An 18,335-nucleotide genomic window follows, 5' to 3' on the forward strand; every position below is an offset into this window, starting at 1 on the left:
TGCACCCTTCTCGCATTGTTACACACATTGCATGCGTTTTCACGTATGCTTTACTTACATGTGTTTATGCACCCTTCTTGCATTGTTACACACATTGCATGAGTTTTCGCGTATGCTTTACTCACATGTGTTTCCGCCTACTTAAACTGTTGCATTTATTGTATGTATTTGCTTTGTTATAGCTCTCTTTGCATGATCATAAGTTATGTTCGGTATCATGCATGTTCTTTGCATCTTGCCCCTGCCTACGGGCACATATCTTGCTAGCTTGTATGCTTTGTTTAACTCTTCGGCCTAGTAAAAAATGGGTCATCTTTGGGCTTTGACATTCACTCCCATCATTGTTATGACTTTCGAGTTTTGTCAAAGAGGGGCAACTGTAGACACCCCATTTTTGACCGTCCTCAAGACTTGGGCGGCATCGTTTTAACACTTGATGATCATCAATGCTCATGTTCGTTTTGGGTTCTCAGAGGTCTCGGCTACGCGCCTTGCCTCAAGATCACTCAACTTATCTGTTTTGTGCTTGGTCATGGACCAAACACTTGTGTTTTTGCTTCTAAGGGAAGAGGGTGGCTTGTTTGCCATCCCCTTAACCCATCGGCCCTTTTTTTTTTGCCACCGGCCAAGAGTGTTGGCCGGTCGGCACTATATTTGGTCGACCGGCCATTGTGTTGGTCGATCGGCCATTTTTGCTGGCCGAACCCTATTCATCTGCTTTATGCAGATATTTCGTGCCAGCTGGCACAGCTGGCACCCATTATTAACCCCTTCCATACACGTGTATGGAGGGATTTGCCTCTTGTTTAGCTTGTCTTGGAAGCTTGAGGATTTGAGCCTCTATAAAGAGGGAGCTCCTCCTCCTTCCTCCAAGGTTCAAAAAAATTAGGTTAGAGAGTTTAGATGTAGTTTTGTATCTATACTCCCTTGTTTGATTATATTTTGTGTCCTAAAGTGAGTTTTGTCTTACTTTTGCACTAGAACACCTAGCATTCCACCATCCTTGGGTTGTTGAGGCCTTAGAAGGTTGTTGTTAGGGTTCTTAGATTGGTTTTGACCAAAGAAAGGTGCTGGAGCTTTGTTTCTAAAGAAGGTCTACAAGGGTGAGCATCCTTACTTTAGTTACCCCTTTCTTGCTTAGGCTTTTATCCATTCTTGCTTATTGTTTTAAGCTTCAACTATAACTGATAAAAGTTCTGATTTTGTGTGCTTTAGAACTTTGTTTAAGGTCACTTTGAGGTTTGGGGTTGTTTCCCCCCTCCAAGGCCTTGTTTTAGGCCATACCTTTTGGCCATTGTTTTGGTCTTTGCATGACCTCTCTACCACTGAAATCCAGAGGATTTTTAGTGGTGGAGAGGTGGTTTTGAGGTCCTAAAAAGTAGAGGGTCATCCCCTCTCCTTGTTGTCTTTAATGCTTGCATAAATGGCTTATGTGGTAACATGTGTGTTTAGTTTGTTTTAGCTCCATTTCAGTATGTATTAGGCTTTATTTTGCCATGATACACCTCGTCTTTGAGTTGGTTTAGACATGCTATGTACGCTTCATACGATTGTCTTGTAATCCCATGATTTGGCCTTAACATGCATCATGTTGTAACATACGTTTTTAGCATGATTTTGGCTCAACTCCATGAAGCTTTTAGCCTTGTTGTAGCATGCTTAAGCTCTTTTTTTCATTGTTTTGGTTATGCTTGCATTGTTTTGTATAGCCACCATGCAATCTAGCTTGTTAGCTTTGAGTGTCCAAGTTGCTAGCATGCACTATTTGGATCATTTCAATGGTTTGGCATCACTTAGAATGTTATTTCAGTCCATATTTCATGCATAAACTTACACTTATCACTCCTTTAATGTCTTAAAGAGTTTGTGTTTTATGCCTCACGAATGTGTCATTGTGTATGCCAACATGTTTGGGTATTCGGGATGACATCTAAGTGAGTTTTTGGGCTCATTTTGACGTGTCATACCTCTGTTTTGGGTCGCTTAAATTGTGCCATGTTTGGTTGTATTAGGTGTAGTGTAACACCTCTTTGATGGCCTTGTATGTCTCATGATTTTCCCCTTTTGTTTTAGCTTGTTTTGGCTTTGGTCATTGCATGTTTTAGGCTCACTTTAGCATGATTTAGGACTGTTTTGGGTTATACTTTCCATGTGCTCTTTGTTTTGTGTAGCTTTGGTTCAAGTCCTTCGACTAGTCTTAGGCTCCAGTCTTGAGCATGCCATGCTTGACTCGTTTATTTGACATCACTCCTAGCCCCATTTTAGGGCATGTAATGTTGTCACATTTGCACGCTTTCCATTCCTTTTAAGTGTTCTTAAAAGTTTCCCTTTCATGCTTAAGTATTGGACCATTTAGCATGCATATTTGTGTGTGCATTTGCCCTCATGTCCTTAGCATTTTGGCCACTGATTTGGGTCTATTCAAGAGCTGTCCATTTTGGTTTAAGACCATCCCCGCATGTTGTTGCATGCTTGCCTTGTATGTTATCACATGTTGCATATTTGGTATATTGCATGTTGTTGCATGCTAGTTTAATTGTGCCTCGCTGTGTACTTAATCCATGACATGTTGTTGCACACTTGGCCTATTAATATGTTGTTGCATGTTTAAGTGGTATTGCATTTGGTATGCATCTCTCGTTAAGTTGCCTAACATGTTGTTACATGCTTGCCTATCCTCACATGTTGTCACATGTTCGCCTTGCATGCTTGAACGTCCATGTTGCATCTTGCATGCTTGTCTAGGTTGCATTGCATTTAGCATGCTTGTTACCCTCGCCATGATCATGTTGCATTAGTTTTGCTTGCATATTTGCATCCCTTGCCTCTTAATCAACCATGATGGAGGTTAGGGCCCCATTTTGTGTTTGTGTGCATTTCATTTGATATCAAATTGCACACTCGACACCTTTGGCCATCATGCATTGAAATGCGTGATTGATGGCCCGAGGGTCGAAGTCTCAAACATGCTGAGGAGGGTGGAGGTGCATAAATTGCTTTGAAAATGCATTGCCATGCTCTGTTTGTCCTCTGCTGCAGAAAAACAACATTCTGCAGGAATAGATGGTCGACCGACCATATTCAATGCCGATCGGCTAAGTATGTTTGGCCGAGAGCCTTACAAATGGTCGATGATCAGTTCGCCACGGCCGGTGGCCTCACCTCTTGGTTGGTGACCTCTCACAACCCTCATGGAGTAGTTTAGAAGCAACTTTGAGACTTGTGCAGTGTTCAGAAGTGCAGAGCAATGTAAACAGAGGCAGCATGAGTATGGCTATGGATTTTCGAGCGGAGCTGAGCGTGCACGCATTCGTCCCTCTTCCCGAGGCCTCTTTACTGCTTTCTTAGCTTAATTAATTTGTTTAATTAGTTAAGTGTTGTGTAATAATTAGTTAGCTCGCTAGTTAGTTAATTATTTGATTTGTATTATTCTTTCGGTCCCTCCCTCGAGAGGGCGCAATTATGTAATAAGTGTGCGTGTGTGTGATGCATGTCTTCCAACCTCCAATTGTTTCTCCCTTTTACTTAACCACTTACGATGGTTAGTTCTAGGGCACGTTTCAATTAGCATCCTTATGCTATGCATGTTTGCATCATTCATCTATATTGCATGCACCGGGCTCGGCGCATCATACTAACTGCATTGTATTTAAGTTCCAAGTTGAATACATGTGTCGAATTGTCGCATCTCATATGCCATTTTAGATTAGCCGAGCTTATTCTAGTTGCATTTTGCCTACGATGCATTAGCCATCTTAACATGGACTTGGATCATACATTTGATTACTAACACGTTCTTTGTTTTGGCTCGGAGTACACTGTGAGTGTTTATGCTTTAGCATCTTGCATGTACGTGAGTGTTAACATGAAAGCATGCTTACCATGAGGCTAATTGCTTATGTGATATAACTGCCTGAATGCCTGTGGGTGAAGGTTGGATTGCTTGAATTGGAATAATTCATCGAAATCCATGATTTAGCCTACTTACGAGTAGCAAACTTCAAACCATTTTTCAAACAACAAATATGCGATGTTTTGTTCCAAATTAGGCGACCTAGTCTATACTTGTGTGTTGTGCGCATCACATAGTAAGATTAGCTAATTAACTAGAATAAGAACACATATGTTTTCAAAACTCGATATCATGCTTAGTACAGGTCGATCTTCGGATCGGGCGAGCGGGGGTGCTCATAGCTGACCTTCCCCAATCGTACCCAAGTTCCCGAGACGAGGCAACTTTGGTGATGACGGACACGTGGCCTTAGGCACGAGTCAAGGTTTCCGAAATTCCCCCAAAACAAAATATTTAGGTGGCGACTCTGTATCTAGCAAAGCAGTCCATGTTTGTCACTTCTTTCTTAAAAATCAGTTTTGCAAAACGATTTTCCAGATTTGGACTCTTTGGTGATTTATCAATCTCACATCGCACATTGTGAGATTAGATTCAGAACCGTGACATATTGAGTTTGAATTGTGGAAAAGCATAAGCCCACAGGGCACGTCCATAGACGCTTGAGCGTCAAACACAAAAAAATGGACCCGCTCGAGCGCAAAAGGAAATCTGCTCGAGCGTAGATTACCCTCTTCCAATATTTTAACAGACTTTGAAAACCCACTCGAGCGCCAAGAGGCCCGCTCGAGCGTGACCCGATCGAGCATAAGGAAATCCACTCGAGCGTGAAAAACGCACCTGCAGAAGTTTTACAGAGGCACAAAATGTTGAAAGTTTGTAAACTTCGCTCGAGCGCAAAGGGACCCACTCGAGCGGACCACCAAAAACTGGGCAACAAGGAATGGGACTAAAGCTCAACCAACCTGTTCGAAACACGCCCATTGCATCTTGAAAGTCAAATATATGGAATTAAAGGATGACAACAAGACATATACAACAACCAATTCCACGAAACCTAAGTCCGGATACAACAAATAAGGAACGGAAAACCGGGATCGCTATAGATAATGGAAGAGAGAACTCATAGTCCCATCGCCACAGCCATTGAAGTAGTCCTCCACTCTCCAGGTACCCCCCCTCTTCTCCTCTGCCTTCCCCTCAATCTGGGTTCTTTGTCTTTGTTTCCACAATCTGAAGAAATTTTCATTATTGGGTGAAAAAGGTGAGAGCTTTGTCTGGATAATTTGTGAATATGAGTAACCCACTTTCCACATTCATTATTTTCTTTTATGTAATTGAAAAAACTAGTATTTTTATATATGAATTATAGTTTGTTGTCTATGTGTTCTGATTTTAGTATTTGGAACCATTTAAATCAAATTTGGTTGTTGATATTTTATCTGATCATCTACAATTAGTTATTTTTTTGTTTGTTATAGGGTTTCACATTCACAATTTTTCTATGCTTCTGATTTAGAATATGAGGAAAATCGGTTTAATTTTTTTATTTCATATAACGATTTTGGGTTTCTGAGATTTTTTTTCTTCCCTTGTATAAGAATAAGCCATTATTGCTTCCTTGTGATCTATTGATTTAGGAATCGATTTGTTCAAAAGGGATTGAGAGGGTATGTATGATTATCCTTTCATGACCAGGAGGGATTAGTGTTTTGTCAAAGCTGAAATCCTGACTCTTCTAGAAGGCCTTAGTGAAACCTAGGTAACTAGGTTAATCGTTCAATAAAACTTTGTGAAGTTGATTTTTTGTTCAGCAAATGCAAGGTGGTTTTGTAAAGAGGAGCCTTTTAACACTCAAGAGAGTGTTTGGTTTGTTGGAATGATTTTGGGTAGGAATGTGATGGTTGTTCTTTGACTTCCCAATGGAATGGTCATTCTGGTGATTCTATTTGGAATATATGTTTCTACTTTTTACCGTACCAAACATGGGAATAGGTAATGGGTGTTTTGACGGAATAATCATTCCATTCCAACGTTCATTATAGTGATCCAAACACTGCATAAAACCTGACAGTTTCATTAATCATATACTGCTGAACGACATATTGGATACTCATATTTAAATGCATTTTATTCTGATATCTATTCTGCTCTTGTAGTAGAGGGACTTCTTCATATTTTGCTTTATTTATTGGATTAGGTGTTTCAAAGGTTTCCCTAAATCTGTAATATGGATCGACAAGCTCATGATTATGCCGCAGCTATGGCATTTGTTCAGCAGCAGCAGCAAAGAACTAATATTCAACAGCAGCAACAATTTGGTTTTCATCAACAGTTCCCTCCATCAGTACACGGTCCTCCTTTTCTTCCACCACACCTCTCTCTCCAACAGTATCCTTTTCCTCGTCACATGCAACGAACACATCAACTCCATCCTCATCCTTCACCATATCCTCACCTTTTTTATCTTCAGCAACAACAACAGCCTCCACCTGTATTTCCTCCACATATGCCCCCTCATCTTGTTCCTTCACCTTTCATTGGTCCATATGATTCTCCACCACACCCTGCAGCTCCACCATCTGATCCTAAACTCCAAAAGCGAATTGATAAACTTGTTGAGTATGCTGCCAAAAATGACCCTGAATTTGAAGCCATGATTCGTGAAAAACAGCAAGACAATCTTGATTATAGCTTTCTATTTGGTGGTGAGGGCCATAATTACTACTGGTACAAGCTTTGGTTATCTACACATGGCCCGGGTGGCCCCTTCAACCCACCTTTGCCATCCTCTTCTATGCCTATGACGCATCCTCCAAATCCTATGATGAACCAGTCATCGTTAAATGCTCCTTCATTGGGTGGTCCTCAAATGCACCAACCTCCTTTTACACCACCGTTTTATGAGCAACAACAGCACCATCAACATTCTCAGCCTTTTGTTGGTCATAGACGACCAGATTATGATCACTCTTCCAGGTCATTCAAAGGTCTCTGTGGACCTCTGCCTTCAGATGTTGCGATGGAAATGAACAATGTGCTTAACAATCTCAGTGGAACCAAAGAGTCAATCAAAGGTGCCAAGATTTGGTTTATGCAGAGGTCTCCATTTGCACCTGCTCTGGCCAAGGCACTTAGGGACAGGGTGTTTGGTGTGGATGATTCTGAGAGACAATTGCATATAGTTTACCTTGCCAATGACATTCTATTTGACAGGTACACTTCCAGTGCTATGCCAAATCTTAGTTCAACATAAATTTGAGTGCTGTTGATATGAATTTGATTTTGGCTGCTTTTCTGTGTGTGAATACCTATTGCTTTATTTTCTTCTTCTTTATTACATCTATTGCAAGATTCTTATTCACTGATTTTTTCTGCCTCTTAAATGCTTCCACTGCTTCATATCTTGTGGTGTCCACTGGCTACTCGAGTACATTATTATGTGTCCTTCCAAATTTGTCATATAAAAAATAATAATAAAATTTGATTTTCCTCCCAGATAGAAATTTCTTTTTAAGTTTGTTCAACTGGATACAATGATAGTACACTGGTGTTTTAATGAATATGTGGTATTGATCTATCCTGGTAATTATATTTTGGCGAGATAGAAATGTTCTTCAATTTTGAGGATATAGTAAGGGGAATTAAAATCGAGCTATTGTGATGCGAACGTAGGAAATTATTTCTTTCTTGAATGCTTCTTAATTGTTTAATCTTTTGGCTATCAATGTGTGCATTGATGCTACATATGTTTTTCTTTGGGTTATTCTTGAAATATGCAGCTTGCAGTGTAGGATCAACCCTCATGAGCTTGATAACGAGGCACTTGCATTTAAGCCTGTTTAGGTTCCATGCTTGCCAGGATTTACCACAACCCTCAAAACAAGAAGGAAAATCTATCACGATTGTAGAAAATCTTACATTCTGGGCTTCTAAGGAAGACTATGATCATGTCACTATTCATGCGCTTGAGAATGAGATGATTGGTGGACCACCAACGAATTTCTTTCCAAAGGAATTATCTGCTGCTTTAACTGATCCCTCAACGGCAGGTTCTCTCTCTCTCTCTCTCTCTCTCTCTCTCTCTCTCTCTCATGCTGATCCTCAGCTCGCTTGGAAAATTGCAAGTTTAAAGAAAAGTATGATCTTTACTGTGGCTTTTTTGTCCATAGTATGGATATACTCGTGTTTTCTGTCTGAATTTTTGAATTTATATATGTTGAACTTGTTTTTCTTTGTGTTCAGGATTGCCACAACTGGCAACAAATCATAATGCCCTACAGTGGCAGCTTGATAAGCAAGGTTCGGTGCCAATATTGACTGGTAAAGACTATCTTGATAAATTAGTTCATTCTATACCAACCATGCATCATCCCTAGCAACCCAGCCGTTTCTTCCCAATTCAGTCCCTACCGGTCCTTTTACTGGGTCCATACCCATACAGTCTTCTCTTCTACCCGCAAATCAACAAACTGCACCCCATCTATTACCACCATCAACCGGCAACATAGGTGAAAAATTACCCCCGTACCCTTTATTTCCACCTGGTCTTATTCCTGGAATGGTCAGAAAGATGCAAATCGGCAGTGGGGTACCTTACTCTCCCATGAGCCCTCTTGATATCCCAACTGTAATCCCACATTCCAATGTATCTCCTTCTGGAATTCTTAATAGCGTGTTGAAGTTTTTCAAAGAGATCGGAGAGGTTAACCCTTCTGAGGGACCCAAGAATGGGTCTGATTCAAAAGATGACGATGACGAGTACGAACGAGATTCGCCGGTTCGCAATGGTGGAGCTTGTATTCCTCCACCCCCAAATCTACAGGTGGATTCGGAGATAGGGACTTATGCTGATGGAAGTGTAGAAGGGAAACCTGGGTCGAGTAGCTCTGGACGGTTGGGACTAGGCGCCACCCCTAATCCAAATGAGGCGAGTCAATATGATGATGTTTATTCTTCTTATAGGAAACAAAGAAGCTCCAATTACCATACATCTATGAGTGCAAGAGCTGCTACTGCAAGGTGAAAAAATCGATTTGTTGTAGCTCTAATTGTAGTGGGACTTGAAAACTGGGGGGTACTGTTCATGTTCATTCTTGTTTTTCGTTTCTCCCCCGCCTACTCCTTTGTTCCCATGTTTCTGTGCTCGGAGTTAGAAATACTTTGTACTTTTTTAATGCTAGGATCATTTGGTATTATTTATTTTAGGGCCTTGTGATTTTGGTTGTTATGAATGTTCTAGTGCTAATGCATGGAAAGGGTACACTTGCTTTTGCCTTTGTTTAGGAAACCGATTCCTTGGTTTCAAACTTCTCTCTCTCTCTCTCTCTCTTTCTCTGATCTTTGTTTATTTATTTTGTTGAGAAAGTTGATCTTTGTTGATGAAGACCCTAAAAAACTGATTCCTTGGTTTCAAACCTCTCTCTCTCTCTCTCTCTCTCTCTCTCTCTCTCTCTCTCTATGTTCGAACATTTTGGGGTGTATAAACCTTAGTTGAGAAGGGTAAAGACATTCATGCATAGAATCAAAAATATTTCCCAATCCTTGAGCCATTCCCACTAAAACACAACTAAGAAACTACTAAGATGAAAATGGTGAAAAGTGAGGGAAAGGGGAAAAACAAATGCAACTTTTGTTTAGCATTAATGTGGAAGAAATTACAATAAAGTTAATTTTGCTATGCAACTCACACTAACATGATAATTAGGTTTTTTTTTTCTTTTTTTTAATTTCTTCCAAAATATAATCCCCTCAAATTTTTTTTTTTTAATTTGTCCAAAGGTTTACTCATGATTTCTTTCTTGCAAAATTTTGATGCTAATCAAATGCTTACAATAAAATATAATTTCCCTTACAGTCTTTTTGGTGTAAAATATAATTTCCCTTTTATTTCTTTTCTTTCACTTCATTTTCTACTAGCACCTCAATGCCACATTCAAACATGCAGATAAACTCAGTGATAAAAATTGGGAATGAGGGGTGAAGCCAAACAGAAACTATAGACTACTCTCATAAAGTAACATCAGTTATCTAACAAGATACAAACTACCACGAGGAATCGTCCCACATGTTTTTACAACTTGATTCCTTTAAAAACACAAAAAAAAAAAAAAATACAAAACAAAATTGTTTCAACTAGAAAATAGGAAACTCGTACAACTTGAAAATGATAGATAATGAGGACTAGGTGTAGACACCCCATTTTTGAACGTCCTCAAGACTTGGACGTCACCGTTTGAACACTCGGTGATTATTCATGTTTGTGTTCGTTTGGAGTTCCCGGAGGTCTCGGCTGCGCGCCTTGCCTCAGGATCTCCGAACTTGACTGTTTAGTGTCTGGTTTCACACCAAACACTTGTGTTTTGCCTTGGAAGGGGAGAGAATGCCTTGTGAGACATCCCCACACACCACCGGCAGTGGCTAGATGCCACCGGCCGGTTTTTGCTTCCATCGGCAATCTTTTATACCGGTCGGCACATTTTGTTGCCGGTCGGCACATTTTGCTGCCGGTCGGCACTAAATTTTGTCAAAATGACATTTTTGGGCAGCCAACCACTGTTCATCTACTTTATGTAGATATTTTGTGCCAGCTGTGCTAGATGGCACCAACTCTGCCTCCCTCCATACACGTGTATGGAGGGATCTCCCTCTAACCAAGCTTGTTGTATAAGCTTTGCAAGAGGGAGTTCTATAAGAGGGAGGCTCTCCTCTTTGATCTAGGTTAGAGACTTGGAAGCAAAAACCAGAGCTTAGAGATATAGATACATCCTATCTCTATATCTCCCTCTCTCTCCTCCTTTGTGTGTGTTTTTTTGGCCCAAAAGTGTGTTTTTACCTTACTTTTGCACCAATACACACACTATTACACATAGCTCCGAGATTGAGGGACTTGGGGGATTGATTCTTGAGTTTTTGGACTGATTTTGATCAAAAGAAGAGGGCTAGACCATTTGTTCTTCAAAGGTTCTTCAAGGGTGAGCATCTTGCTTTATTTTCCCCAAACTTATAATAGTTATTTACCTATCTTGCTTGCTGATTTAGCTTTTGTGCATAACATAAAAAAGGCTTATATTTTCATGCTTTAGAACTTTCATTAAGGTTGTCTTGTAGTTTGAGTGCAAACTCACCTTGTTAGGCCTTATTTGCCCCCTTTTGTTGCCTCTTTGGTAGGGCTTTGTTTACTTCAGTGTTTTGATCTCTTCACCAATGAAAACCAGTGTATTTTTAGTGGTAAGGAAGGTGGTTTGAAGTCTTGCATAGGGGAGGGACACCCCTCTCCCTTCATTGTCTTGTTTCCTTGCTTTTTGGCTTAAAAGGGTAGCATGTATGCTTGATCATTTTTGGCCTCATTTTAGAATTTTTTTGGGTGTTTTAGGTCATGTGTGACCTCTGTTTTTGGCCGGATTTATGTCTCTTTGCATGCTTAAAGTACTTGCTTTGTATTGCTCCATTTGGCCTAGAAATGCCCCTTTGTGCTTAGGCCATGATTCTTGCATATATTGGCATGGTTCCATGAAGGTTTTGGTATTATTTTATCATGTCTGAGGTCTGTTGGTCATCTATTTCAGCCATGTTCGCCTTGTTTGATGTCATCTCTTTGTGTTTTGGCTTGTAAGCTTTGAGTATGTTGACCTCTAGCATGCATAGTTTGGACCATCCTCATGTTTTGGCATCATTTAGGACCATATTTTAGTCCATAAATCATGCTCATATGTGTGCATTTGTGACCTCTTTTCTGCCTTGAAGGCGTGCCCTCTTATGCCTACACATGAACCTTAGTGCATACACCCCTTTGGAGCCATCTTAGCTGCCATATTAGGAGGGTTTGGAGCCCTATTTTGCCTGTAAAAATTCTGTTTCTTACTTGTCTAAATCATGCTATGATTGGTCATGTTACTTGTGCCTTAGTTTCGAGACCATTGGCTTGCATGTTGGCATGAGAGTTTGTCCACCATTTTAGGCACTTTTGGCCACTGTTTTAAGATGGTTTGATGTCTGCCCCTTTGTGGTTTATGGTCACCCTTGCATGCTTATCTCATGTTTGTTGCATAATTGCTTCATTAAGTGTTGTAACATGTCGATCCCATTGCCTAAATGGCCCATGTTTGCACTACATTTGCATCTCGTATGCCTAACATTGCATGCTTGCCATACTAGTTGCACCACACTTGGCATGCCTTGCATCTTGGTATCATGTCGCATTTTAAGCCATGTTTGCATAACATGCATTGCATTATTTGGTTTGGGGTGTCAAGCCAAATGTGGGGATCAAGGGACATTCATACTTCAAGTGATGTAATGTGCCTTGATTCTCGGTCACCGAGGCCTTTGATGCCTTGATTCATAAGGCTTTGGTTCTCATTTTGTTTGTTGCATGCATCTTTACATCAAGTGGCAAATTTGATCCCTTGGGCTATCATGCACCATTGATGGCTCGAGGATCGAGGGCCATGCTTCCTTGAGTTTAAAGCATGATAGGAAGCATGACCATGCTTACATATGCCTGAAATCCCATGCCATACTGTCTGTCATCTGTTTGCTGTCAAAACTGTCTTCTGCAGGAAGTTTCTGCCGACCGGTAGAATTTAGTGCCGACCGGCAATCTGTTTACAGCCGATAGATCCAAAAGCGGCCGGTGGGAATTGTGCACTGCCAGTGGTAATTTCCCTTGGTCGGTGGTACTCTGCAGCATGCAAGGAACCTGTTCTGGGACTTTGGGAATTTTCAGAGAAGCAGGGCAGTATAAACAGAGGTGGCAGTAATGTGGTACGGGTTTTCCAGGCGAGCCGGGTTTCGAGCATGCATCATTCGCGCATCCCGAGGCAGAGGCTGCGGCCACCCCTTTCCTTTCTCTTTGCATTCTTTTTTATTAATTAATAAAAAATTCTGTAATAATTTTATTTGCTTATCATTCGGACTGTAATATTTATTCGGTCCCTCCGAGCGAGGGCAATGATGTAATAAGTGTGCGTGAGTGTGTGTATGTCTTCCAACCTCACGTCTTTCTTCCCTTTTATTTACCTGTTTATGATGGTAGACTAGGGCATTTTTTTAAATTAGCATACCTTATGCAACGCATGCGTGCATCTATACATTTGTCCCGCATGCACCGGGCTCGGTACATCATGCTAACTGCATTTGTATTTCAAAATCCCAAATTGAATACGTGAAATCAATTGGTTGCATTTCACATGCCATATTTAGGTTAGCCGAGCCTACTCTAATTGCATCCTGCATGTGTTGCATTAGTCAAACTTGACATGGACTAGGACACGCATTTTTGCTAACTAGTTTGTTGTTTTGGCATGGAGTACGATGTAAGTATTTATGCTTTAGCATACCACATGCGTGTGAATGCTGCCATGATAGTATGCTTACCATGTGGCTAAGTGCTTATGTGAGATAAACTGTTTGAATGCCTGTGGGTGAAGGTTGGATTGCCCGAGTTGGAAAAACTCGTTGAAATCCGTGTTTTAGCCTACTTACGAGTAGCAAATTTCAAAACATTTTTCGAAACAAAACGGATATGCAATGCTTGTTTCCAAATTAGGCAATCTAGTCTATACTTGTTTGCTGTACGCATAACATAGTAATTCTAGGCTAATAAATGGAATAAGAACACATAACGTTTTCAAAAACGGATATCACGGTTAGTAGAGGCCGATCTTCGGATCTGGCGAGAGGGGGTGCTCATAGCTGACCTTCCCATATCGTACCCTAGCTCCCGAGCCGAGGCAACTCTGGTGATGACGGACATGTGGCCTTCGGTACCGAGTCAGGGTTTCCTAAATTCCCCCATAAAAAATATTTAGGTGGCGACTCTGTATCTGGCAAAGCAGCCCATGTTTGGCACTTCTTTTCAAAAAAAATCTGTTTCTCAAAACGATTTGCCAGATTTGGACTCTTTGGTTCAAGATTAAGAACCGTGACACAAAATCGAGTCCGAACTGTAGTAGCGAGGGCCCCACGCGGGCGCGTCTACAGTTTCTGGCGACTCTGCTGGGGAAATTAGAGAGCCTGACTTGAACTCGTGATATCCTGTTTTGATTTCATTTATGTGTCTCTTTGCATTGCATGTGCATTGGTGCGCCTAAGAACACAGTGTTTGCCATCTGCCATTCCTGAACGGTTTGCCGGAGGCTTGTCTCGTCAAGGCATGACCATAAGGCTGACCGGTTATGGGCTCTGACAGCATGGGAACACAAACCCCGATTTTTACCAGGGCACCCTTTTCGACCATTCGACCTAGTGCATATTCGGATCCATAGTGACCATTCCAAGTTAGGACAGGCTGCTTACCCGATGTTAGGTTGTTTGAGAACTGCTGCGTGCATAGTGAAACCGTAGCTCCTGACAAAATAGGACAGGGAAACCTACCCCAACATAGGGGTGTTTTGGCTCTCTCTTACTTGCTATGTGCTTTTAGAGTGTATCTCTACAGGGACGCATATACCAGTTTGCAAGTCTGGGCATCAGGCCTGTGGGCATCAACATCAGTATTTGGGGAATCAGTTTTACCTAAGGGTGTCAGTTTACAGGCAGATATTTGGGAAACAGTGATCAGTATTGTGTACAGTTATCCTAGTATGCTCAAATCCGTTCCAGTGAAATTGTGCTGAGATGCTGTCTGTTTTCTCTTTTGCTAGGTAGTCCTGGAACTATAGCTTTAGAAGGCTTCGATATTCGGGGTACATTGGACTAGTGTTGATAGACTTTGTTAGGTCAGAAATTCAATTCAAGGGTAACCAGTGTTCTTTCGCTGAGGCAAGGCAAAGAAAGGCCAGTTAGGGCTCGCCGGTTCATCTGATCCGTCAGTCGCCAGCCATATCACCTTTGTTCAGACTCAGCAGACCATAATGGCACAGGGTTCAGAAGAATTTGTGGCCGTGATAGCAGCGTTAAATCAGGGAACTGCCATGCAGGCTGAGACCAGTATTGAAATGCAGCGTCCATCTGGGGCATCTGCCTCACATCCAGCTTTGGGAACCCAGCCAAACTTTGACCCACTTCCGCCAGTTGAAGATTTGCAATGTCCGAATCCTCGAGAAAGGTTGACTAAAGCTCATGTGCTCAGACCCCTGGTGCAGCCTAATGAGAGACTTCATCCCCTTGATGTTAATGAGCTCAATCCGACTGCAGTGAAGATTGCGAACCTTGAGAAGCAATTCAAAAAGGCACAGGGCCTTAACTCCATTCCCAACATTAAGGATGGGCACACCGAGGCTGCCGTTCGGCTCCCAGACAGATTCAAAATGCCATATATTGACCGTTTCGACGGGTCTGGAGATCCAATGGTACATATCCGACTTTTCTTGGATGTCCTGAAGCCGATGGGTCTGACCAAGCCACAGAAACTCTCCCTGTTTGGAAGAACCCTGTCGGGTGTAGCAGCCACTTGGTACGCTAAGTTGGAAGATAAAGTGAAGCAAAACTGGGAAGAATTGGCTGAGGCCTTTGTTGATTAGTATTCTTACAACACCCAAGTTGAAATGACCATGCAAGAGCTTGAAGCAACCCGCCAGAACCCAACAGAGCCTTTTGTGGAATTTGTTGCGAGGTGGAGAGCAAAGGCAGCACAGATGATAGATCGCCGCCCTTCTGAGAGGGATCAAGTACAGATGATGGTGCGAAACCTCGAGTATGATATGTTGCAAAAGTTGATAGTCGCTCCGCTATTCACTTTCAAAGGTTTGCATGATCTGGGGGTTCAGAACGAGAATGCGTTCAACAGTGGGATCATTCCCAGAACAAGTGAACCGACGAGAAAGGTTTTTGCAGGGAGTACCAATGCTGGTAGTAGCGTCATTCCCAAACCCACTGAGATCAATGTAGTCGCCTCAGCCAACCCTTTTGCCAAACCAAGCCTACAAACAGCCGGCCCAGCCCGAGCTCAGGGCAGAACTTTCACTCCCCTCTATATGAGCTTGACTAGCGCACTAAAAGCCTTGATGGAAAGAGGGCATCTCAAACCCCTCGATCCTCAACCTCTGCCTAACCCACTTCCAGCTAGACATAATCCCTCCAAGTACTGTATGTACCATCAGCAGCGCGGTCATGGCACCGACCGTTGCTACCGCCTTCGTCATGAGGTCCAAAATCTCATCGACAACCAGACGATAGCTCCACCTTCAGACCCTAATGACCAAGTACATCACCCACTTCTCAATCTGATCCACACACTGGCCGTCCCTTACGACCCCAACATGTACATCACCCCAGTTTATCTACCCAGGCCTAATGTGTTTATCCCAGAGAGCCTGGACTTATGCATGATGGGTGCATCTGAACCCCAATCATCTCAAACCCATGAACGCACTACTTCTGAGCTGATGAGAATGATCGAAGATCTTCAGAGAACTGTGGCGGATCTAGCCTTTGGGGTTTTGGCCCCATCATCAACCACATCACGTACCAGGGAGTTCATATCTAAAGGCTCTCCAACTTCGGGACGAGTTGCATTAGAAGAAGGCCAATCTCTGGACAAAGTGGAAGCGACTGGTAAGAACAAGGTAGGGGCAGGCATTGGTCCCCATGAACACCTTCGGTGGGATATTGAGGCTTTGAAAGCTGAGGGACTGAACAAAGAGCAAGTCCTCGCAGTTGTTACAAAAACTGTGGATGACACTTTCGCCACTTAGAATGAGAGCAGTCTGAATCAAGGGGCAAGCCAGGAGAAGGGCCTTTGTACGAGGAATGTTCCTTTCAGCCCTAATCCCGTGCTCGGAAACGATCAGCAAACCCAGTCAACGCCTGCCAATCCCTTTGCTGGTGCATCCAACAAAACTCCATAAACCTCAAAATACCCACCTCGAGGCCAGAGGGTGTTCGCACCACTGTACATGTCTCTATCAGCGGCCTTTAGGATCTTGATTAGAGAGGGGGATTTGAAACCCTTGGAGCCGCGACCACCGCCAGATAGACTTCCTCACTCCCATGATCCGACCAAGTACTGTGCCTTTAATCAGCAAGTCGGCCATGTCACTAATGGTTGTTTCCGTCTTCGCCACGAAATACAAGATCTGATTGACAACAAGGTCATCGTCGCACCAACTCAACAAAGTCTATCGTCATTGGATCAGTGAACCTGGGGGATAATGTGGTGCGATCGGGGGATGAACCACCTGCGGGCGGCGCTCAGTTCACTTCAGATGTGGCGTTTGACACGCACAGTTTTGAGCAATGTGCGAACACTAGTTTTGGTACTTTCTGACTTGGGTATTGGGTCAGTTTTGTTGTTTTGTATTGAGTCAGTCTTTTCATACTGAGTCAGTCGGGTCTGTCTTGTTGTGTCGAGTCAGTCCTGTTTTGTTAGAGTCGGGTGATTTCGGGGGTATTACCTCGGACATCACTTGTTTGTTTTGTGTTTGTCTTTTTTTTGCTTTCTTTGGAGTCTGTTTCGGCCGAGGAGCCAGTTACACCAACAGATCTGAATGAAACAGCAGTGATTTTCGCACTCTTGTGTTTGCTTCTGCCATGTGCCAGTTATGCCAGAAATTCTAAATAAGATGGCAGTATTTGACTAGAAGTTGTGTCTTTTCTGTACCTTGAAGTCATTGTAATGACCTAAGTTTTTCAAAACTTTTTTTTGAAACATTGTGATAAAAACGAAGAGGAAGGAATTCCTCAGGTTTTGCAAAACTTGATCAATTGAGAAAAAGAGAGGCATGCTAAGCCCTTAATGATTGAGATCATTCTTGTTAATGTGAGTGCTGAGAAGGACCCTGGCTTGATCCAGATTGGTTCTACACTTTCTTTGGCGCGAGCGATTTGTCGCTTTCTAAAAAAAAAATTTTCAAAAAAATATTTTGCGCGGTTCTGCGAAGACTTGTGTGGGATCGCTCTTGAGATTGTGCAGCTTAGGATCGCTCTCAGCCTCGAGATTCGATCCCTCACTTTCAAACCTTGAACCTGAGTTCAGAATGTTCAACGGTCAACCACAACGTGAGGCCTGTGTGGCCATTTTGAAGCAGCCCTCGAACAAGAGGCACCAAAGTCAGATCAAGAAGATCATATCAAAGGAAGCTTGTAAAGCTAGATCAGAAGCACCCCTCGAACTAGGGGCAAAAGATGCCAGATTGTGCTCGAAGAGCCGAAGATGGATCATTAAACAAATCAATGAAGATCGGCAAGAACGCCAAATCCCAGAGGGAGGAAAGAGAAAGTCTTGCTGAAGAACTACTGAGTTCCTATCCACAACACTAGGGGCAAATCCGGCCCCCATGGGATGGACTCCGGCATTGTCAGCGAACAATAGTCACTCTCCTAGATTCAGACGGATTCGAGATCTCAGAACCATTTGACATGGACAAAGCTACACTTTTACCCTTGAGAGGCTCGCTGGGTCGAAAACCCGGAAGGGTGACCCAGGCAAAAGTTAGAGCAAGGAAAAAAGGAAAAGAACAAAAAAGAAGAAGAACAAAAATGCAAAGAACAAAAAAGAAATGAAGAAAAGAAGAACAAAACAGAAATAAAAAAAAGAAAGAAA

The 18,335-nt window shown here is 42.4% G+C and overlaps 1 pseudogene across 1 annotated transcript in view; it reads left to right on the top strand.

Moving 5' to 3' along the window:
• Window positions 1-9,035, top strand: part of LOC114303966 (SUPPRESSOR-OF-WHITE-APRICOT/SURP RNA-binding domain containing protein 1-like) — a 64,543-nt pseudogene extending 55,508 nt beyond the window's left edge. The window contains exons 5-7 of the transcript XR_014335955.1: window positions 6,051-7,066; window positions 7,633-7,902; window positions 8,096-9,035. The product of XR_014335955.1 is annotated as an SUPPRESSOR-OF-WHITE-APRICOT/SURP RNA-binding domain containing protein 1-like (transcript). The remainder of the gene's footprint in view (window positions 1-6,050; window positions 7,067-7,632; window positions 7,903-8,095) is intronic.
• Window positions 9,036-18,335: the final 9,300 nt, after the last annotated feature.

This window comes from Camellia sinensis, chromosome 1, assembly GCF_055761805.1.
Source record: "Camellia sinensis isolate YWXY chromosome 1, ASM5576180v1, whole genome shotgun sequence".
In the NCBI taxonomy this organism is placed as follows: Eukaryota; Viridiplantae; Streptophyta; class Magnoliopsida; order Ericales; family Theaceae; genus Camellia; species Camellia sinensis.